The sequence below is a fragment of the Octopus sinensis genome, linkage group LG14 (assembly GCF_006345805.1).
Source record: "Octopus sinensis linkage group LG14, ASM634580v1, whole genome shotgun sequence".
NCBI classification, from domain to species: Eukaryota; Metazoa; Mollusca; class Cephalopoda; order Octopoda; family Octopodidae; genus Octopus; species Octopus sinensis.
In genome coordinates, this window is record NC_043010.1 from 12,717,130 (window position 1) to 12,737,129 (window position 20,000).

Here is a 20,000-nt window from a genome sequence, read left to right on the forward strand (position 1 = left end):
TAATATCAAAGTTGAAATATAAAATTGACAAATTTGAAATGAAGTATACAGCTGAAGTCCAGTCTGGTTAAGACAGACAACTGGTGTGAATTACTGAAGGTATTAAATATTCTTTTCTACTCTAGGTACAAGGCTTGAAATTTTTGAGTTGGGGGCCAGACGATTAGATCGACCCAAGTACGCAACTGGTACTTAATTTATCGACCTCGAAAGGATGAAAGGCAAAGTCGACCTCGGTGATCCGTGCTAGCGGTGTGCAAAGAGCACCATACGAATGTAATCATTGACAGAACGGCTATTCGAGTATGATCGTTACCAGCGTCGCCTTACTGACACTTATGCCTGTGCTAGTAGGGTGCCAAGAACACCATCCGAGCGTGATCGTTGCCAGAGCAGCCAACTGGCTTCCGTACCCATGGCACATAAAAGGGCACCATTCGTGCGTGATCATTACCAACGTTGCTTCACCGGCACGTGTAAAAAGATTCGAGCGAAGTCATTGCCAGTACCGCCTGATTGGCACCCATGCCGGTGGCATGTAAAAAGTACCCACTACACTCTCGGAATGGTTGGTGTTAGGAAGGGCATCCAGCTGTAGAAACTCTGCCAGATCAAGACTGGAGCCTGGTGCAATCATCTGGTTTGCCAGCCTTCAGTCAAAATCGTCCAACCCATGCTATCATGGAAAGCGGACGTTAAATGATGATGATGATGAATCTAAAGACAGGCGAAATACTGCCAAGCATTTTGCCTGGTGTGCTAATGTTTCTGACAGGCATTAGATATTATTAGATGATTAGGAGGATTTGTTAATCTGCTGTGCAGAACGGATAACTAAATACCGGAATGCAAAGCGCTTTGAGGTTAAGACAAATAGGTAGGTAGGTGCTCTTTTATTCTTTTACTTGTTTCAGTTGTTTGTGGTATGGTTTCTATGGCTGGATGCCCTTCCTAATGCCAACCACTTCACAGAGTGTGGTGGGCACCATTTGCTAATTTATCCCCATCTTGGGCATATGCCCTTTTTCAAGAAATATAAGGGTGAGACTAAAAAAAGAAAGTAATCTATATGTTCTTAAACAGAAATCATGGATATAGTCAATGAATAAGATGAGAATGTAGTCCGGAATCTTAATTAGAATGAGTAGGGGGAAATGAAAAGCTCAGTCACAAATCAAAAGTGTGCAGCAGATTTAACTTACCAGAAGCTTATCAAGCAAAAGAAGGTACCTCTATGTGATCACTTAGCCTGCCAGAAATAACAGCTAAATATCCCTTAACCCTTTAGTGTTTAAACTGGCCAAATCTGGCCCAATATATTCTACATATTTTATATTCAAACTGGCCATATCTAGCCTCTCACACCTAACCTACACTGACAGTCTAAAAATAAACAATCACATCATTGAAACCTCAAAGCTATAAGATGATGCATGATTAATTCAAAACAATTTAAATAAAAAACAATTGCAGCGTGGAAGGTGTTTGTAAGCCATTTAAGAAACACACAAAAGCCGTTCGATTCACTTCAACATTTAAGTTTAATTTGTCAAAATATTTTCGTCGCTAAAATCCGTGACCTGTTCACTGACAAAAATCTGTGCTGCATCTGACAGCTTTTGTGTGTTTCTTAAATGGCTTACAAACACCTTCCATGCTGCAATTGGTTTTCGTTTCAGCACACGATCTCAGATCAAATCACTTGCTATGCGAGTACATCTCCTTAAATAAAAAAGCATTACATTTAACAGAGTAATCTGAACACTAAAGGGTTAAATCACAGTCCATTATCTTAGAAAGGGACACATTGAATAATGTGGTCTTGGGTTCCATGTACATAAGAAAAAGAAAGAATGATGTTGATCATAGATCAACTCAATCAGAACTTATTTGGATTCAAACGAACAATAAAAACACCAGCTTGTCATTGCTCTATGATGTTCGCACTGAATTGGATTATCCTTCTGTAAAAGATCAACATTCTGCTGGAAACTGCCAAACACCAAATTAATAAACTATCCAGTCTCAATAGAAACTATTGACCAGAAATATTTGTGGATAAACAAAGAGTGATGAAATGGTAACTGCAAAAAGGAATATGTTGCCAAAACGGAAAGAAAAGGACATGTCCATAGAAATATCACAAGTGATTTAATATCATTAACCCTTTGGCATTTAAACTGACCATATCTGATATGTTGTAGGAGTGGCTGTGTGGTATGTAGCTTGCTTACCAACCACATGGTTCCGGGTTCAGTACCACTGCGTGGCACCTTGGGCAAGTGTCTTCTACTATAACCTCGGGCTGACCAAAGCCTTGTGAGTAGATTTGGTAGATGGAAACTGAAAGAAGCCCGTAGTATATATATATATATAATAATTATTTGAGGAATATAAATCCAAACTTACAGGGAAAAAAATTTAATTTAGAAATACTAAATCAAATTTCACACAATATAATATATATATATATATATATATATCTATTATATGTATAATATATATATATTATATGTGTGTGTATAAGTTTGTGTGTCTGTATTTGTCCCCCCAACATTGCTTAGCAGTCACTTAGCAGTTCGGCAAAAGAGACTGATAGAATAAGTACTAGGCTTACAAAGAATAAGTCCTGGGGTGGATTGCTCAACTAAAGGTGATACTCCAGCATGGCCACAGTCAAATAACTGAAACAAGTAAAAGAATAAAGGAATATCTAGCTCAAATTTTCTGCCTGCTCTATATTCAAACTCACCAGATTTAACCTCCTATACCTATTTCTTTACTACCCACAAGTGGCTAAACACAGAGAGGACGAACAAGGACAGACAAACGGATCAAGTCGATTATATCGACCCCAGTGCATAACTGGTCCTTAATTTATCGACCCCGAAAGGATGAAAAGCAAAGTCGACCTCGGCGGAATTTGAACTCAGAACGTAGAGGCAGACGAAATACGGTTAAGCATTTCGCCCAGCTGCTAACGTTTCTGCCAGCTTGCCGCCTCTTATACCTCCTATACCTACCCTACAAGGCTTTTCCAAAAATAAACAATCACATCATTGAAACATCGAAGCTATAAAATAATGCTTGATTAATTCAAAATGGTGTAAATAAATAAGCATTCGATTTGACAGAGTAAGGTTATAAAGTATTCAAGTTATAAATCATATTTAAGAGAAATTTGGAATGTGTGTCACAAACACTTTTGTAAGTAATTGAAAACCTGTAACTCATCAAAGAATGTATTCTAAAGAAAAATTAAATTGTAACCTTGCCATGAAATACTGGGTAGCATTTGCATAAACAATAGTAGCAGCTAAGAAGAAGAACTACAGACTAATTACGAATGTAAATATTATGAATAAACCATGTAAATACTGATTAAATAGCTTCCTCCAAGATTACTGCATAACAATGTGGTCAGTAACGGACAATGTGGTCAAGCAGGAAACAAAACATATTGAGTGTAGCACTGTGCCAAATAATTCATCTTCAAAGTGAAACAGTTGTTGAAGTACCGTTGAAGCCTGGCAGTATAGCTTGGCTTATTATAAGAAGTCATTTGATTCCTCTTTGGTATTATGTGGCTGTTGATGTCTTTGCATATATATACCAAGTTTCCAACACCTACAGTCAGCAGAACAGTGTAAGCACTTTTTTTTTTTTTTTACTCTTTTACTCTTTTACTTGTTTCAGTCATTTGACTGCGGCCATGCTGGAGCACTGTCTTTAATCAAGCAACTCGACCCCGGGACTTATTCTTTTGTAAGCCCAGTACTTATTCTATCGGTCTCTTTTGCCGAACCGCTAAGTGACGGGGACATAAACACACCAGCATCGGTTGTCAAGCAATGCTAGGGGGACAAACACACACACATACATATATATATATACATATATACAACAGGCTTCTTTCAGTTTCCGTCTACCAAATCCACTCACACGGCATTGGTGGGCCTGGGGCAATAGTAGAAGACACTTGCCCAAGGTGCCACGCAGTGGGACTGAACCCAGAACCATGTGGTTGGTAAGCAAGCTACTTACCACACAGCCACTCCATAAGAAGTCATTTAATTCTTCTTTGGTATTATGTGCTTGTTGATGTCTTTGCATATATACCAAGTTTCCAACACATACAGTCAGCAGAACGGTAAGCGCTGAAGCAGTGAACATCGAAGCAAACACTGGAATCACAAACAAAATTATGTCATGGAAATATTCCAGTTTCTCTTTTCACTCTAATAGTGGAGCTCCTGTCAGATCATAAAGAGTGATTGGAGTAATTAAACCAATGCTATTCGCAACATATTTGCAGACACTTAACACTACTCTCTTATTTCTACACTTATACTTTATCTTTTTTTTTTGTTTTTGTTTTTTTTTTTTATTTTGTTAGAGTGTTAAGAAGCAATTAGACTGGGCCACAGCATTCCCAAAAGATGGATTTAGGAATCGAAAACAACCACAATAAATCATCATCATTGTTCGACCGTGGTCGAGACTTTCATAGTCTTTTCAAATGGCTAATAATGTGTGCGTGCGCCACTACTACACACATTGGAAAGCATTGTACAACGAAGCACTAAAGAAGATCTTTCCTCCTCCATGAAACAAAGCTGTTCCCGCTGGACGTCAACCAAGTATTTCTAAGCTACGGACCGAGTGATTTATTGTAAGGTTATCTCCCTAGATAGATTGCCTTCACTACGGCTAAGGAGCCCTTTCTACCCCAGAATAAAGCTTTGATATCTAGTAGTCCAAAAACAGAATGAGGGAATATTGGTTTCATATTTTGGAACAAAATCAGCAATTTTAGGGGAGGGGTATGTCGATTACATCAGCCCCAAGGATCTTTTCGGTTTGAATGGCAGTTTTTAACATAATTTCTAGGTAACTAAAAAATTTTAAACTTCATATACTGGTAGAATGTGTTTATAAAACATCTTTTTCTCTTGGCTTTATTGAGAAAATTCTATAGTTTGTAAGATATTTGTTGTTGTTTTTCTTCAATTTCTGCAATTTCAACCAATCACTGGCATCTATTGGAGGTAAAAAACATTCTGTGCCATATGAATATGTCCCTCATTTAAGAAACAGATTGGGTTTATTTACATTTGTGAAGAAAAAAGATACCCTTCTCCCACCCCTAATCCTAACCCTAAAACAGATTGAAATGCAATAGATCGATACTAGGGTCATAATTATGGGTGACAATTTCATGACACCGCTAGAAAAAACTGCCGTTCAAACCGAAAAGATCCAGCCCCAGTGCTCAACTGGTACTTACTTTATCAACCCCAAAAAGACGAAAGGCAAAGTCAGCCTTAGTCGGATTTGAACTCAGACCATATAGATAGTTGAAATGCTCCTAAGCATTCTGCCCTACATTCTAACAATTCTACCAGCTCACCACCTTAGTAATAAGGGAATATTAATATTAGGGTGGCCAATTTATGTTCCCTTAAGAGTATTCAGAAATAATTACAACTTTGAAAATATTGTGATGCACTTTGGGGATGAAATTTAAAAAAAAAATTTATTTATATATTTTAGCCAATAAATAGGCGTAGGAGTGGCTGTGTGGTAAGTAGCTTGCTTATGAATCACATGGTTCCGGGTTCAGCCCCACTGCGTAGCACCTTGGGCAAGTGTCTTCTGCTATAGCCTTGTGAGTGGATTTGGTAGACAGAAACTGAAAGAAGCCCATCATATATATATATATATATATATGTGTGTGTGTGTGTGTATGTGTGTGTGTGTGTGTGTGTGTGTGTTTGTGTCTGTCCTCCCAACATCACTTGACAACCGATGCTGGTGTGTTTACGTCCCTGTAACTTAGTGGTTCGGCAAAAGAGACCAATAGGATAAGTACTAGGCTTACAAAGAATAAGTCCTGGGATAGATGTGCTTGACTTAAAGGTGGTGCTCCAGCATGGCCGCAGTCAAATGACTGAAACAAGTAAAAGAGTAAAGAGTAAATATATAAATAGTTTAAACAACAGAATGTTATTAATTACTTAATTGCTTAGTCAATAAATGAAGTCTAGTTATCAATGAGCAACATGATCTAGATATTTTTGGCAATGTTTTTCTACTTTAGCATATTTAGTTTGCTTGACATGTTTACAATTTTATTCTGTATTATATTTTGATTTTCTTTTTACAATATCAGTTTGTATGTTACTCTCTTTACTCTTTTACTTGTTTCAGTCATTTGACTGTGGCCATGCTGGAGCACCGCCTTTTTTAATCGAGCAACTCGACCCCGGGACTTATTCTTTTGTAAGCCCAGCACTTATTCTATCGGTCTCTTTTGCCGAACCGCTAAGTAACGGGGACATAAACACACCAGCATCGGTTGTCAAGCAATGCTAGGGGGACAAACACAAACACAGACACACAAACACACACACACACATATATATATATATATACACATATATACGACGGGCTTCTTTCAGTTTCCATCTACCAAATCCACTCACAAGGCTTTGGTCGGCCCAAGGCTATAGTTGAAGACACATGCCCAAGGTGCCACACAGTGGGACTGAACCCGGAACCATGTGGTTGGTAAACAAGCTACTTACCACACAGCCACTCCTCCTGTTACACAGTTTTAAATATATAATTCCATTACTTATGTTGCCTGAAAGATGTGACCAGGTAGAATTGGTAATTTGTTGGAGAAAAATAGTTTAGTGGCATTTCTTTGGGTATTCTCTGGTGTGAGCTCTAATTCTGCCATGGTCAGCTTTTACTCTTTTATTTGTTTCAGTCATTTGACTGTGGCCATGCTGGAGCACTGCCTTTAGTTGAACAAATCAACCCCAGGACTTATTCTTTGTAAGCCTAGTATTTATTCTATCGGTCTCTTTTGCCAAACCACTAAGTTATGGGGGCATAAACACAGCAGCGTCGGTTGTCAAGCGATGGTAGGGGGACAAACACAAATACACAAATATACACACACACACACACATATATATATGTACATATATGATGGGCTTCTTTCAGTTTCCGTCTACCAAATCCACTCATGAAGCTTTGGTTGGCCCAAGGCTATAGCAAAAGACGCTTGCCCAAGGTCCCATGCAGTGGGACTGAACTCGGAACCATGTGGTTGGTAAGCAAGCTAGGGTTGATAAAATATGTACTAGTTGAGCCCTGGGATTGATTTAATTGATTAATACTTTTCTTCTCACATTGCTAGCAATGTTCCAAAATCCCCAGAACCAATAATGTGTTGGAAAATATGCTTTACCATATTTGTTCTGGCTTTTTTTTTTTTACTCTCTGTGTTCAGACACCAATGAGGTCAATTTTGCTTTTCATCCATTTGGGCTTGATAAAATAAACTAACAATTGAGTTAGAAACAATACCTTTTTTGATGAGAATCTAGCACATAGATCTTAACCCTTTAGTGTTCACGTCATCCTGCTAAAATTAATGCTTTTTCATCCACATTGTTTTGAATTAATCATGCATTATCTTGTAGCTATGAGATTTTGATGACGTAGCTGTTAATTTTTAAAACGATGTTGTAGGGTTAGTGTGAGAGACCAGATACGGCCAGTTTGAACATAAAACAAGCAGAATACTTTTGGCCGGATATGGCCGGTTTAAATGCTAAAGGGTTAAACATCAAATCAAGAAAAATGGCAACTCTTTAGAATGCTTAGTAACATCATTGAATCTTTATGTGAAGCAGAAACAGGGAAAGAAAGGCTTAAAATGAATCCACAAAAAGAGAAGATTTAAATGTTGTAGCCACTCACTAATGTGACATCTGATTGCAAGGACACACACATACACACATAAGAAAGGGCTTCCCCACAGTTTTCATTTGCCAACGTCCAGTGACAAGCTATTAGTCAATCAGAGATTACAGTAGAAGACACCCCAAAATATTTGAAAGGAACTGTGTCCCTTTGCAGTTTGATATACTTACTTTTACTTTTACTTGTTTCAGTCATTTGACTGCGGCCATGCTGGAGCACCGCCTTTAGTCGAGCAACTCGACCCCGGGACTTATTCTTTTGTAAGCCCAGTACTTATTCTATCGGTCTCATTTTCCAAACTGCTAAGTGACGGGAACGTAAACACACCAGCATCGGTTGTCAAGCAATGCTAGGGGGACAAACACAGACACACAAACACACACACACATATATATATACATATATACGACGGGCTTCTTTCAGTTTTCGTCTACCAAATCCACTCACAAGGCATTGGTCGACCCGGGGCTATAGCAGAAGACACTTGCCCAAGGTGCCATGCAGTGGGACTGAACCCGGAACCATATTTACACTAGTATCCAATTAAAGATCTTCCTGATTAGAAACATTGTTCAAGGATTTAGGTTTTCAACACATCTACATCTTCAAATAATAAAATATTTCAGTTATTCATTTTCTTCAGGTAGCTCTGTGGTTTAAACACTGTTGTCTTAGATAAAGCACAAATGTCTCTCAGTTGTAAAGGTCAAATCTTCAGTAGACATTAACCCTTTTGATACCAACCCGGCCAAAACCGCCTCTGGCTCTGTAGTACAAATGTCTTGTTTTCTTAAGTATTGAATTAAAATCTTCCACCAAACCTTTGTCACAATTTATGTTCCCAAGACTAGCTGAATGATAACTAAGTTCTTTTATTAAATTCTTTGTTATATTTAAAATTAATTCAATGAAACACAGAGCATCTCAAAATAAATACGGTAACAAAAGGGTTAATATCTTTCCAGTAACGACTTGCAAAGTAAAATAGTACCTACAGCAATTAGCAACTTGTGCCAAAGTTTAAGCATTAAATTAGAAGTTCTGAGATTTCTTAGAGAAAGACTAACTTTTATTTTACAGCTCAAGTCAGTCAGTAGAATGGAGAAGCTCTATAAAACATTTAGAAATTTCTTAAAGGGTAAAATACACAAGCATAAGATGTATATTTAGACACATAGACACACAAACATACACACACACATGAAGCAAGTCCGATGCAATCTGAATTTCATTTTATAAGGAGAACCAGACACTGTCCACTCTTATTCAAGCCTGTTTTGCAATTAAATTGTTTTGTGTTCAATCCCACCACATTGAGATCTTCTGTAAGTGTTTTCAATTATAAAACCAGGTCAAACAGAGCCAAGCCCATCATATGAATTTATGTGTGTATATAATTAGGTGTGCATATTAGCAACACAAAGCATCAGAATGCAGGACCTGGCCAAGGTAGGTGTCTGTAAGAAGCCTATGAAACTTAAAGTTGCATGGAGCCAAACCAAACTGTTTTAACCCTTTCGTTATCAACCCGGCTGAAACCGGCTCTGGCTCTGTAGTACAAATATCTTGTTTTCATACGTTTTGAATTAAAATCTTCCACCAACCCTTAGTCACAATTTATGTTCCTAACACTAGCTTAATGGTAACTAAGTAATTTCACTAAATTCTTTGTTATATTTAAAATTGATTGAAAGAAACACAGAGCATCTCAAAATAAATACAGTAACGAAAGGGTTAAATAAGAATATATGATCACATACACACATACACACACACATCTATATTACAGGCTTCCGCAGTATTTCCATCATGCAAAAGGCGTTGGTCAGCCTGGGGCTGTAATAGAAGGTGCTTGCCAATGGTGCCACAGAGTGGGACTGAACCCAAAACCATGTGATTCCAAAGCAAACTTTTTAACAATGCAGCTACGCCTAACCTATGTATAAGATTGTCAGATTCATTGTAGTTATAATTCAAAGAATAAAGCCAGCCTGTCACATGCTGAGTCATGTGGAGTATTCTTGTGCATAAGGTTGTTGCAGTTGTGGCTTAGCCCCAGGTTTGAAGGCATGTGGCTTAATGGTTAGGGTATTCAGCTTTCAATTGCAAGGCCCATGAGTTCGATTCCCAGTAGTGCTTCATGTTCTTGAGCAAGACATTTTATTTCATATTGCTTCAGGCTCAGCAGAGCAGAACTGAATGCAAAGGGACGTAATTGCCAAGCAGACACCTTAACCACACAGCCAGATCTGCGTGTGCATGTGTGCATATGTGTATGTGCGTGCATGTGTGCATATTTGAATGTGTATGTTTTCTGTGTGTGTGTGTGTGTGTGTGCGTGTGTGTGTGTGTGTGCAAGGGAAAATGAGATACCATAAATGCATTTGTATGAAGGCAGTAAGTTGTTACTAAATGGATAAAACTCACCAATACAGGGAAAAGGGTATAAAAAGGGTATAAAAAGGTATGATAAAACTGATGAAGAGGATACTGATCATTGCTGATATAAATATCTATACAATTATATATATAATATATATATACAACTATATATAGGTGTGTATATATATATATATGTGTGTATGTATGTATGTATGTATGTATATATGTATGTATATATATATGTATATATATATATACATATATGTGTGTGTGTGTATATATATATATATATATATGTGCACATGTGTGTGTGTGTATATATATATATATTTACAGTATATGTATATATAGATAGATGGATAGATTGATCGATATACACACACACATATGAAATATACATAATACCCACAAAACACATACCTATTCACATAAAGTTCTTCTCTCCCCATCTCTCTTTCTCTCACTCTCTCTCTGTCCCTCTCTCTCTCTCTCCGTTTGTCTCCTTTTCCATTTTTCTATGCCATACACACACACACACAAATACATACATACATAACAATATCTACACACATACACCCATAAACACTCACACACACACATACACACACAGGTGACTAAATAATAGCCTTAGCTAGCATTCAGACTTTGATGTCTTCCATTAGACAGTTTTATAACTACACCATTGTTATTTAAGTAAATTTATGTGCTGACATAAAACCCTGTGCCATTACAAAGAAGCTCCACAAAACTGTGTCCATTACTTCATATGAATGACTTAAGCAATGCTTAAAAATTTGTCAGATTAGTCATTTAAGGCATAGCATCTATTAGCATTTCTCTTATATTCAGTGACAAAACATTACATTTATTTACACTCATTGTATTTTCTCATATTTGTTTTATAATTTATTACATGGCTTATCTATGCTGATTTTTCACTATCATTGCTTGCAAAGGAATTCTGTTTAAAAATTACACACATAAACACATACACACGCACACTCTAATTCATACTTAGAAACTTAAGTATATAGATATATAGACATGTCCATATATATACATATATATATATATATGGAATGCAAAACAAAATAGGAGAGTTCATAAAATATATAGTTATGTCAGCTTATGTACATTTTATTAACGATGAAAATTTACCAGTTATATAAAGAAATTTTCAAAAGCCACTTGCATTGTCAAATCTTCAGAGATTGTGTAACACTCTTCAGTAACCTTTAGTTTTGATGCTGGGATGCTAACAGTGTTATTGTGTTGATAACCACAACAACTGTGCTAAATTAGTTTAAGGAATTCACTTTTATACTTACATGCAGACATGCACTGATACTTCTATATATATATATATATATATATATAAATATATAAGAGAGAGACAGACGGACAGACAGAGGGATATATAGAGATTGATAGATAGTTAGAGAGAAACATGTTCATATATATTTCATATATATAAATACACAGATCTATATATATATATATATATATATAGCATGTAATATATAAGTAAACTAGCAGTATCGCCCGGCGTTGCTCAGGTTTGTAAGGGAAATAACTATAAAGCATTTTTAGAGAGTTATAGCCAAAAAATAGCAAAAAAATGGAAAAAAAATGATGGTAAATTTTTTTGAGAGTTAAAAAAGGTGGAGTTGCGTCCCCTAGACGGTCTGTGGTTTGGGGTCTGATTCTCGCCCCCATGTCGAATTTATCGATTTTTTTCAGAACTGGGGGAACTTTTCAAAATTTTCGCTGCGTTAGTTTTGAATTATGACATTGGGCTATGTGTGTGTCAAGTTTCATCAGAATCGGTTGAAAGCCGTGGTCAGAGTGAGGGTACGAGAAAACAGACACACAGAAAATGCACAGACAAACTGCCGTTTATATATAGAGAGATATATATTCTCTTTTTTCTCTTTGTCTTTTACTTGTTTTAGTCATTTGACTGCGGCCATGCTGGAGCACTGCATTTAGTCGAGCAAATCGATCCCAGGACTTATTCTTTGGAAGCCTAGTACTTATTCTATTGGTCTCTTTTGCCGAACCACTAAGTTACGGGGATGTAAACACTCCACCATCGGTTATCAAGCGATGTTGGTGGGGGACAAACACAGACACACAAACATATACACACACATACATATATATATATATATATATGTAGTAGTAGTAGTAGTAGTAGTAGTGACAGTCATGTTCTACAATTGACAACTGTGTCCTTTAAAATACCTTCCAATAGGCTCCAGCAGGCTGCACCTTACTATCTATCTATCTAACTATCTATCTATCTATCTATCTATTTATCTATCTATCTAACCATCTATCTTTCTATGTATCTATCTATCTATCTATCTATCTATCTATCTATCTATCTATCTATCTATCTATCTATCTATCTCTATCTATCTGTCTGTCTATTTATCTATCTATAAATGTGTGTATGTGTGTGTGTGTGTTCTTTCTGCTTTTGCTTGCTTATGATAGTCCATCAAAGGTGATGAGAGAATCAGTCCAGGACATTCCTCCCCCTTCGCCTCCAGCACATTCTTTCTTATGGGATCAGACATGGCCTACAAGAAGGGTACTAGATAGGTAGATCCTGTGGCACTAAGGGCACCCAAAGTGACCATGAACGACAGTAGCAAGGGGTTAATGATGACATCTTCTGATTTCAGTTTCAAAGCACTCTACTCTAGCATAACACATGGACTTACACACCTTCTGATTAACAGCACTCACAGGACCTTCAACTGATTGGGAGGGATACCTCATAAAATGAGGGACTGCTTGAGATGATCATGAAAACACTCATAAGCCTATGTATAAAGGGGTCCTGAAAAGTTCCTGGCTTTGGGTAAAAGAAAATACTGGCGGATCAGTTAATTATGACTTTATATAACATATTCCACTCTCTGCAAAAGGGACATGAAGGCCTGCAACATCAATATTAGCGGTTGGGAGGCAGTTGCCGGCAACCGTGGAGACTGGCGACGTACCGTAGGAGAGGGAATACAAAGGAGTGACAGAGAGAGAGAGGAGAAATGGAAAGACAAGAAAAGACGTCAACGAGAAACTATGGCATTACAGCCAGCCAGGAACAGTCTTCGCTACATTTGCGGTACCTGCCAGAGGGAGTGTTTGTCCAGGATAGGACTACACAGCCACAGCAGGAAATGTATCAGGACATGAAATGTAAAAGCCGGACTAGACTACTTTATGCGCAGCTCCATTGTCTCCCGAGATGAAAAAGATGCCAACCATTCCACTCTCAGGTTCATACAGTTTTTGCAGTGGTCCTCCAGTTTTTCTAAGCTCTGTAAAAGAACTCGGAAGGTTGGGCCTCCAGCCAGGCCTTTTGTGATACCCTAAAAGCCAAGAAATTTTCAGCATCCCTTCATATATGTTTTGAGTGCATGAATCCATACATTCCACATCTTTGCATGAAACCATTTGAGAAAATGGTAATGTTGTACAAGGAGATGCTCAAAAGTTCCTGGCCTTGCATAAAAGAAAATACAGGAGGATCAGTTAATTTGTGATTTTATGTGCCGGTGGCAGGTAAAAAGCACCAACCAATCATGGTCATTACTAGCTCCCTCTGGCTACTGTGCCGGTGGCACGTAAAAAGCACTCACTACACTCTCGGAGTGGTTGGCGTTAGGAAGGGCATCCAGCTGTAGAAACACTGCCAAATCAGACTAGAGCCTGGTGCAGCCTTCTGGATTCCCAGACCCCAGTCGAACCGTCCAACCCATGCCAGCATGGAAAACGGACGTTAAACGATGATGATGATGATGCTGACCCCCCTCTCAGATTCATAATCGTATTTCTTTATTGCCCACAAGGGGCTAAACATAGAGGGGACAAACAAAGACAGACAAAGGGACTAAGTCGATCACATCGACCCCAGTGCGTAACTGGTACTTAATTTATCGATCTCAAAAGGACAAAAGGCAAAGTCAACGTCGGCAGAATTTGAACTCAAAACGTAATGGCAGATGAAATACTGCTAAGTATTTTGCCCGGTGTGCTGATGATTCTGCCAGCTCGCCACCTTTTAATAATTTTATTGCAGCGATCCTTCAGTTTTTCTAAACTCTGTGAAAGAACTCAGAAATTTGGGCCTCTAGCCAGTCCTTTCACTATACCCAAAAAGCCAGGAATTTTTCAGCACTGCCTCATATATAAGTGCTTGAGTGCATGAATCCATACATTCCACATCTTTGCATGAAACCATTTGAGAAAATGGTAATGTTATGTTTTTATTCCATGTAAACAATATGCCCAGTGGCTCTATATTTCTGCAGTCCAATGGAACAAAGTGTACGTATGTATTTTATCTCAGATGGATCAGGTAACTATGGTAATTTTGCTATAGGCAAAATTACAACATCATATACAGAATGAGTATACTTCATGTTTTTCAACTTTGAACAACATGGGCAGATGTTACAATACTCCTCTCTTTAGAAAAGACTAATAAGTGTGTGGTTGCACAATCTATTCAATAAACTTTAAGATGGATTGGCTCAAGGAATTTGATGATTATAATAATGATAGCAACTGAATTTATATATACAAAGCCTGATCAAAAAGTATCAGGATAACTGTTACTATGGTAGCAGAGCTAAGGTCCTCAGAGTGAAGCTACTTGGCACAAATTGGCCTTGGACTCTGAAGGCGGCGAGCTGGCAGAATCCTTAGCACGCCGGGCGAAATGCGTAGCCATATTTCGTCTGCCATTACGTTCTGAGTTCAAATTCCGCCAAGGTCTACTTTGCCTTTCATCCTTTCGGGGTCGATAAATTAAGTACCAGTTACGCACTGGGGTCGATGTAATCGACTTATTCCGTTTGTCTGTCCTTGTTTGTCCCCTCTATGTTTAGCCCCTTGTGGGTAATAAAGAAACAGATTGGCCTTGAACTCTGTTAAGCATGCACGCTAGTTATAATTGTGGTGGTGCAATGCTTAGTGGTTAGGGTGTTGGACTCATGATCGTAAGATTGTGGTTTTGATTCTTGGACCGGGCAAGACAATGTGTTCTTGAGCAAAACACTTTATTTCATGTTGCTCCAGTCCACTCAGCTGGCAAAAGTGAGTGATCCTGAAATGGACTGGTGTCCTATCCAGGTGGGGAATTCATTTGCCATGCAAACTGGGAAGCCAGCCCTTGTGAGTCAGCATGACTCGAGAAAGCAACATTATTAACTTTTACTTTTACTAAGTTACAATGTTCTCACTCATTTTTGATGTATAGGCATAGGAGTGGCTGCATGGTAAGTAGCGTGCTTACGAATCACATAGTTCTAGGTTCAGTCCCACTGCGTGGCACCTTGGGCAAGTGTCTTCTACTATAGCCTTGAGCTGATCAAAGCCTTGTGAGTGGATTTGGTAGACGGAAACTGAAAGAAGACCATCGTATATATGAATATATATATATATATATATATATATATATATATATATATAGAAGAATCTTACTTAGAAATGGATGCGTTGCGTTCAATATATATATGTATGTGTGTGTGTATATGTTTGTGTGTCTGTGTTTGTCCCCCCAACATCGCTTCACAACTGCTGCTGGGGTGCTTACGTCCCCGTAACTTAGCAGTTCAGCAAAAGAGCCCATAAATAAGTACTAGGCTTACAAAGAGTAAGTCCTGGGGGTGATGTGCTCGACTAAAGGTGGTGCTCCAGCATGACTACAGTCAAATGACTGAAACAAATAAAAGAGTAAAAGATTAAAAGAATATATAGCAGTGCTTGGAATTAAAGTGTGTAGAGTGTGGTCATTGGACAGAATTTTATGCATCTGGTGAGTGGCAACTCAACCATGACAACACACCTGCCCATTCAGCACAACTTGTGCAGCGGTTTTTGGATAAGTGTTAAGTGTAAAATTCCCAGGTCTGACAACCACCATATTCTTCAGGTCACAGCACTTGTGACTTTTTACTCTTTCCAAAAATCAGATACCACTTGGAAAGGGTGTGACAAAGCAGCTGCTCATTACCCACAAAAAAGGGAGTCCTAGGAATGCTTCCATCAATGGTGGCTTCTGAGGGGACTACTTTGGAGAAGATTAAATGCTGAATTTGATATGTGTTGTAGACTTTCTATTTATAGCATCAGTCCTCCTGATAGTTTTTCTTTTTTTATCAGACTTCATAAAACTAATTTACTAAGGAGGAAATCACAGAGATAATAATGATAATAACAAAAATAACAACAAAATTAGGCATGGGTTGACCAAAGCCTTGTGAATGGATTTGGTAGACAAAAACTGAAAGAAACCCATCATATATGTATATACGCCTATGTGTGTGTGTATATATAATAATAATAATAATAATAATAATAATAATAATAATAATAGAGTATTCCCTGTGATCACAATATAGCGGCAAAAGAATTTGACAAGATTAGTAAATATAAAGACCTGCTAATGGAAATTGAAAAAATGTGGCATCTCAAGACGACTACAGTACCAGTGATTGTAGGATCTCTAGGAATGATAAAAAAAAGGTACTGAAACCTATTTGAAAATGATTCCAGGCTTACCATCCCTACAGGAAGTGCAAAAAATCGTATTAACTGGAACGGCTCATGTACTGAGAAGAGCACTATCGCTGTGAAAATAACATCCATCCATGAATTTATTTATTTATTAATTTTTAAATACATATTTTATCTGTGAATTTGCGCGTGTAATCTGGGAATGCATACAATGCCCTTCTCTGCCCTAGGTGTATGGAAAACACTCGGCGAGAAACGGAAGAAAATTTGAAGAAAAAAGGAAAAAACATAATAATAATAATAATAATAAATGGCAGAAATTCAAAAGATAGTGCTCATGGGAACTGCTCATATCCTACGCAAAATACTTTCTATATAATCTCAAGTTTTAAAACAATCATAATTTTCGTATGTTTTTTTTTTTGACATTCACTAGTACAAAACCAAATATATGGCACAATATATGAACTTCCAACTTGTTGTCTCTTGAGTTCTCTGGGTGAGACTTGGAGCCAACTTGAACAAATGTAAAGCAAAAGTCAAACATAGAATAATGATAATAATAATAATAATAATGATAATAATAATAATAATAATAATAATAATAATAATAATAATAATAATAATAATAATAATAATAATTCAATTTAGTAATACTAAATCAAATTTCACAATATATAATACATGTATATAAATTAGAGAAGAACCACCAACAATGATATACTTAAATTATACCATATAGAAATAAATTATTGATACGATAAAACATTTACCTAGAACTAAATAAAGTACTAAATAATAAATAAATCGTATATAATTAGTAAATATATGATTTATTTATTATTTAGTACTTTATTTAGTTCTAGGTAAAGGTTTTTTTTTTCTATATGGTATGATTTAAGTATACCATAGTTGAATTGCTTTATGGTAGTTCTCTAATTTAAATATACATATATATATATTTATGTGTATGTGTGTCTTTGTTTGTCACCCCCACCATTACTTAACAACAGTTTGACAAAAGAGACCTATAATAATAATAATAATAATAATAATAATAATAATAATAATAAATAATAATAAACTGAGCAAATATAAAGATCTTGAAATAGAAATCGGCAAAATGTGGAACCTGAAGACTAAAACAATACCTGTTGTCATAGGTGCCTGGGAATGATAGCAAAAGGGGCTGATCGCTACCTAACTCAGATACCAGGAAACCCCAAAATGGCAGAAATTCAAAAGATAGTGCTCATGGGAACTGCTCATATCCTACGCAAAATACTTTCTATGTAATCTCAAGTTTTAAAACAAACATAATTTTCGTATGTTTTTTTTTTTTGACATTCACTAGTACAACACTAAGTACGAAACCAAATATATGGCACACTAGGCATAACAACAATACGAACTTCCAACCTGTTGTCTCTTGAGGTCTCTGGGTGAGACTTGGAGCCAACTTGTACAAATATAAAGCAAAAGTCAAACATAGAATAATAATAATAATAATAATAGGGAATATAATTCCAAACTTACAGGGAAAAATTCGATTTAATAAGTACTAGGCTTACAAAAGAATAAGTCCCACAGTCGATTTCTTCAACTAAAACCCCTTTAAGATGGTGCTCCAGCATGGCCACAGTCAAATGACTGAAACAAGCAGAATGATAAAAGAATAACAGACACTGGTGAATAAAGCAATAATAAGATTAAAATACAGAGGAAGGATGAATGTTGTGAGTTGTGAGTATAAATGTGTTTATTAGTGATAATGGTTGAAAAAAATTGTTGAATATTGTATTGATAGTGAAAAGTTGAAGATAAAATAACTTAATAGTGTTGATGTTTACAGTAATAAAGGACAGCAGAAAATGAGGGAAGGTGAAGCATATGGCTTGGTAAAAAGTAAATGGTTTAGGTTAAAAAGTTTGAATGAAATTTAAATTTAAAAGATAAAAGATAATAGGGTAGAAAGTATGTTGTGGGTGGGCAGGGGAGGTTGACTAAAAGATCGAACAGACCAGTTCCTGTAATGTGTTTGGCAGAAATAGGGAAACTGTGCAAGTGGGATGGGACCCGACTGTAGTGTTGTTTATGGAGGAGATAACAAAAAAATTGTGAAGAGGAAAAGGAGGAAGAGGAGGAATTCGAGGGGTTAGGAGGCAGGGAAGAGAGTGGTGGTGGTGGTGGTAGAGTAGGAGGAGAAGAAAGAAAGAAAGAAAGAAAGAAAGAAAGAAAGAAAGAAAGAAAGAGCACCAAGATATTGAATTTCAAATACAAATGGAAAGAGAAAATATATGAGGGGAAGTAGGAAATTTATATAAAAAACGAAAGTGATGTGAATTAAGGTGGAAAAGCCAGAAGCTTAATAAAACACAGAAATAAACTATGGACAGTGAACTGGAGTGGGACTTCTGTGAGAGATTTGGCAAAATATGAGTCTAGAAAAAGAGGGCTGGACAATAAAAAATGAAAAGGTGTAAATGAAGGGATCAGGGTGCAGAAATGGTATGAGTATTATAAAATCATTTGGATTGTGGATTGGATTGGATTGGATTGGATTGCCTATGTTCAATCCATGCCAGGACAAGGAAGGGCCTCAGCCTATTATCTCCACAAGAGAATGGCTTGGGATTTATACTGGTTTAATGAGCATTCTCTGCCTCACTGGCTCGGTGTAGCTTTTGTACTTAAGCTCAGGAGTAGGTAGGTCAATTAAATTGACCCCAGTGCTCAACTCGTACCTATTTTATTGATCCCAAAGGGACGAGAGGCAAAATCGATCTTAGCAGAACTTGATCTCAGAATGTAAACACAGACAATATACTGTTAAGCATGGGTTAGATGGTTTGACCAGGACTGGTAAGCTAAGGGGCTGCACCGGACTCCATTCTGATTTAGCATGGTTTCTACTGTTGGATGCCCTTCCTAACACCAACCACTCCAAGAGTGTAATGGGTACTTTTACGAGCCAGTTGCATGACACTGGCATCTGCCACAATTATGGGGTAGAAAGGGCTCCTTAGCCGTAGTGAAGGCAATCTATCTAGGGAGATAACCTTACAATAAATCACTCGGTCCGTAGCTTAGAAATACTGGGTTGACGTCCAGCGGGAACAGCTTTGTTTCATGGAGGAGGAAAGATCTTCTTTAGTACTTGGTTGTACAATGCTTTCCAATGTGTGTAGTAGTGGCACGCGCACACATTATTAGCCATTTGAAAAGACTATGAAAGTCTCAACCACGGTCGAACAATGATGATGATGATGCCACAATTATGATTTCACTTGGCGTGAAATTGTAGTTGC

The 20,000-nt window shown here is 37.2% G+C and overlaps 1 long non-coding RNA gene across 1 annotated transcript in view; it reads left to right on the forward strand.

Moving 5' to 3' along the window:
* Positions 1–3,542: 3,542 nt before the first annotated feature.
* LOC118765889 overlaps positions 3,543–20,000 on the forward strand; it is a 21,879-nt gene continuing 5,421 nt past the window's right edge. Inside the window, exons 1-2 of the long non-coding RNA XR_005001802.1 lie at positions 3,543–3,644; positions 9,029–9,033. This is a non-coding gene — a long non-coding RNA (uncharacterized LOC118765889). The remainder of the gene's footprint in view (positions 3,645–9,028; positions 9,034–20,000) is intronic.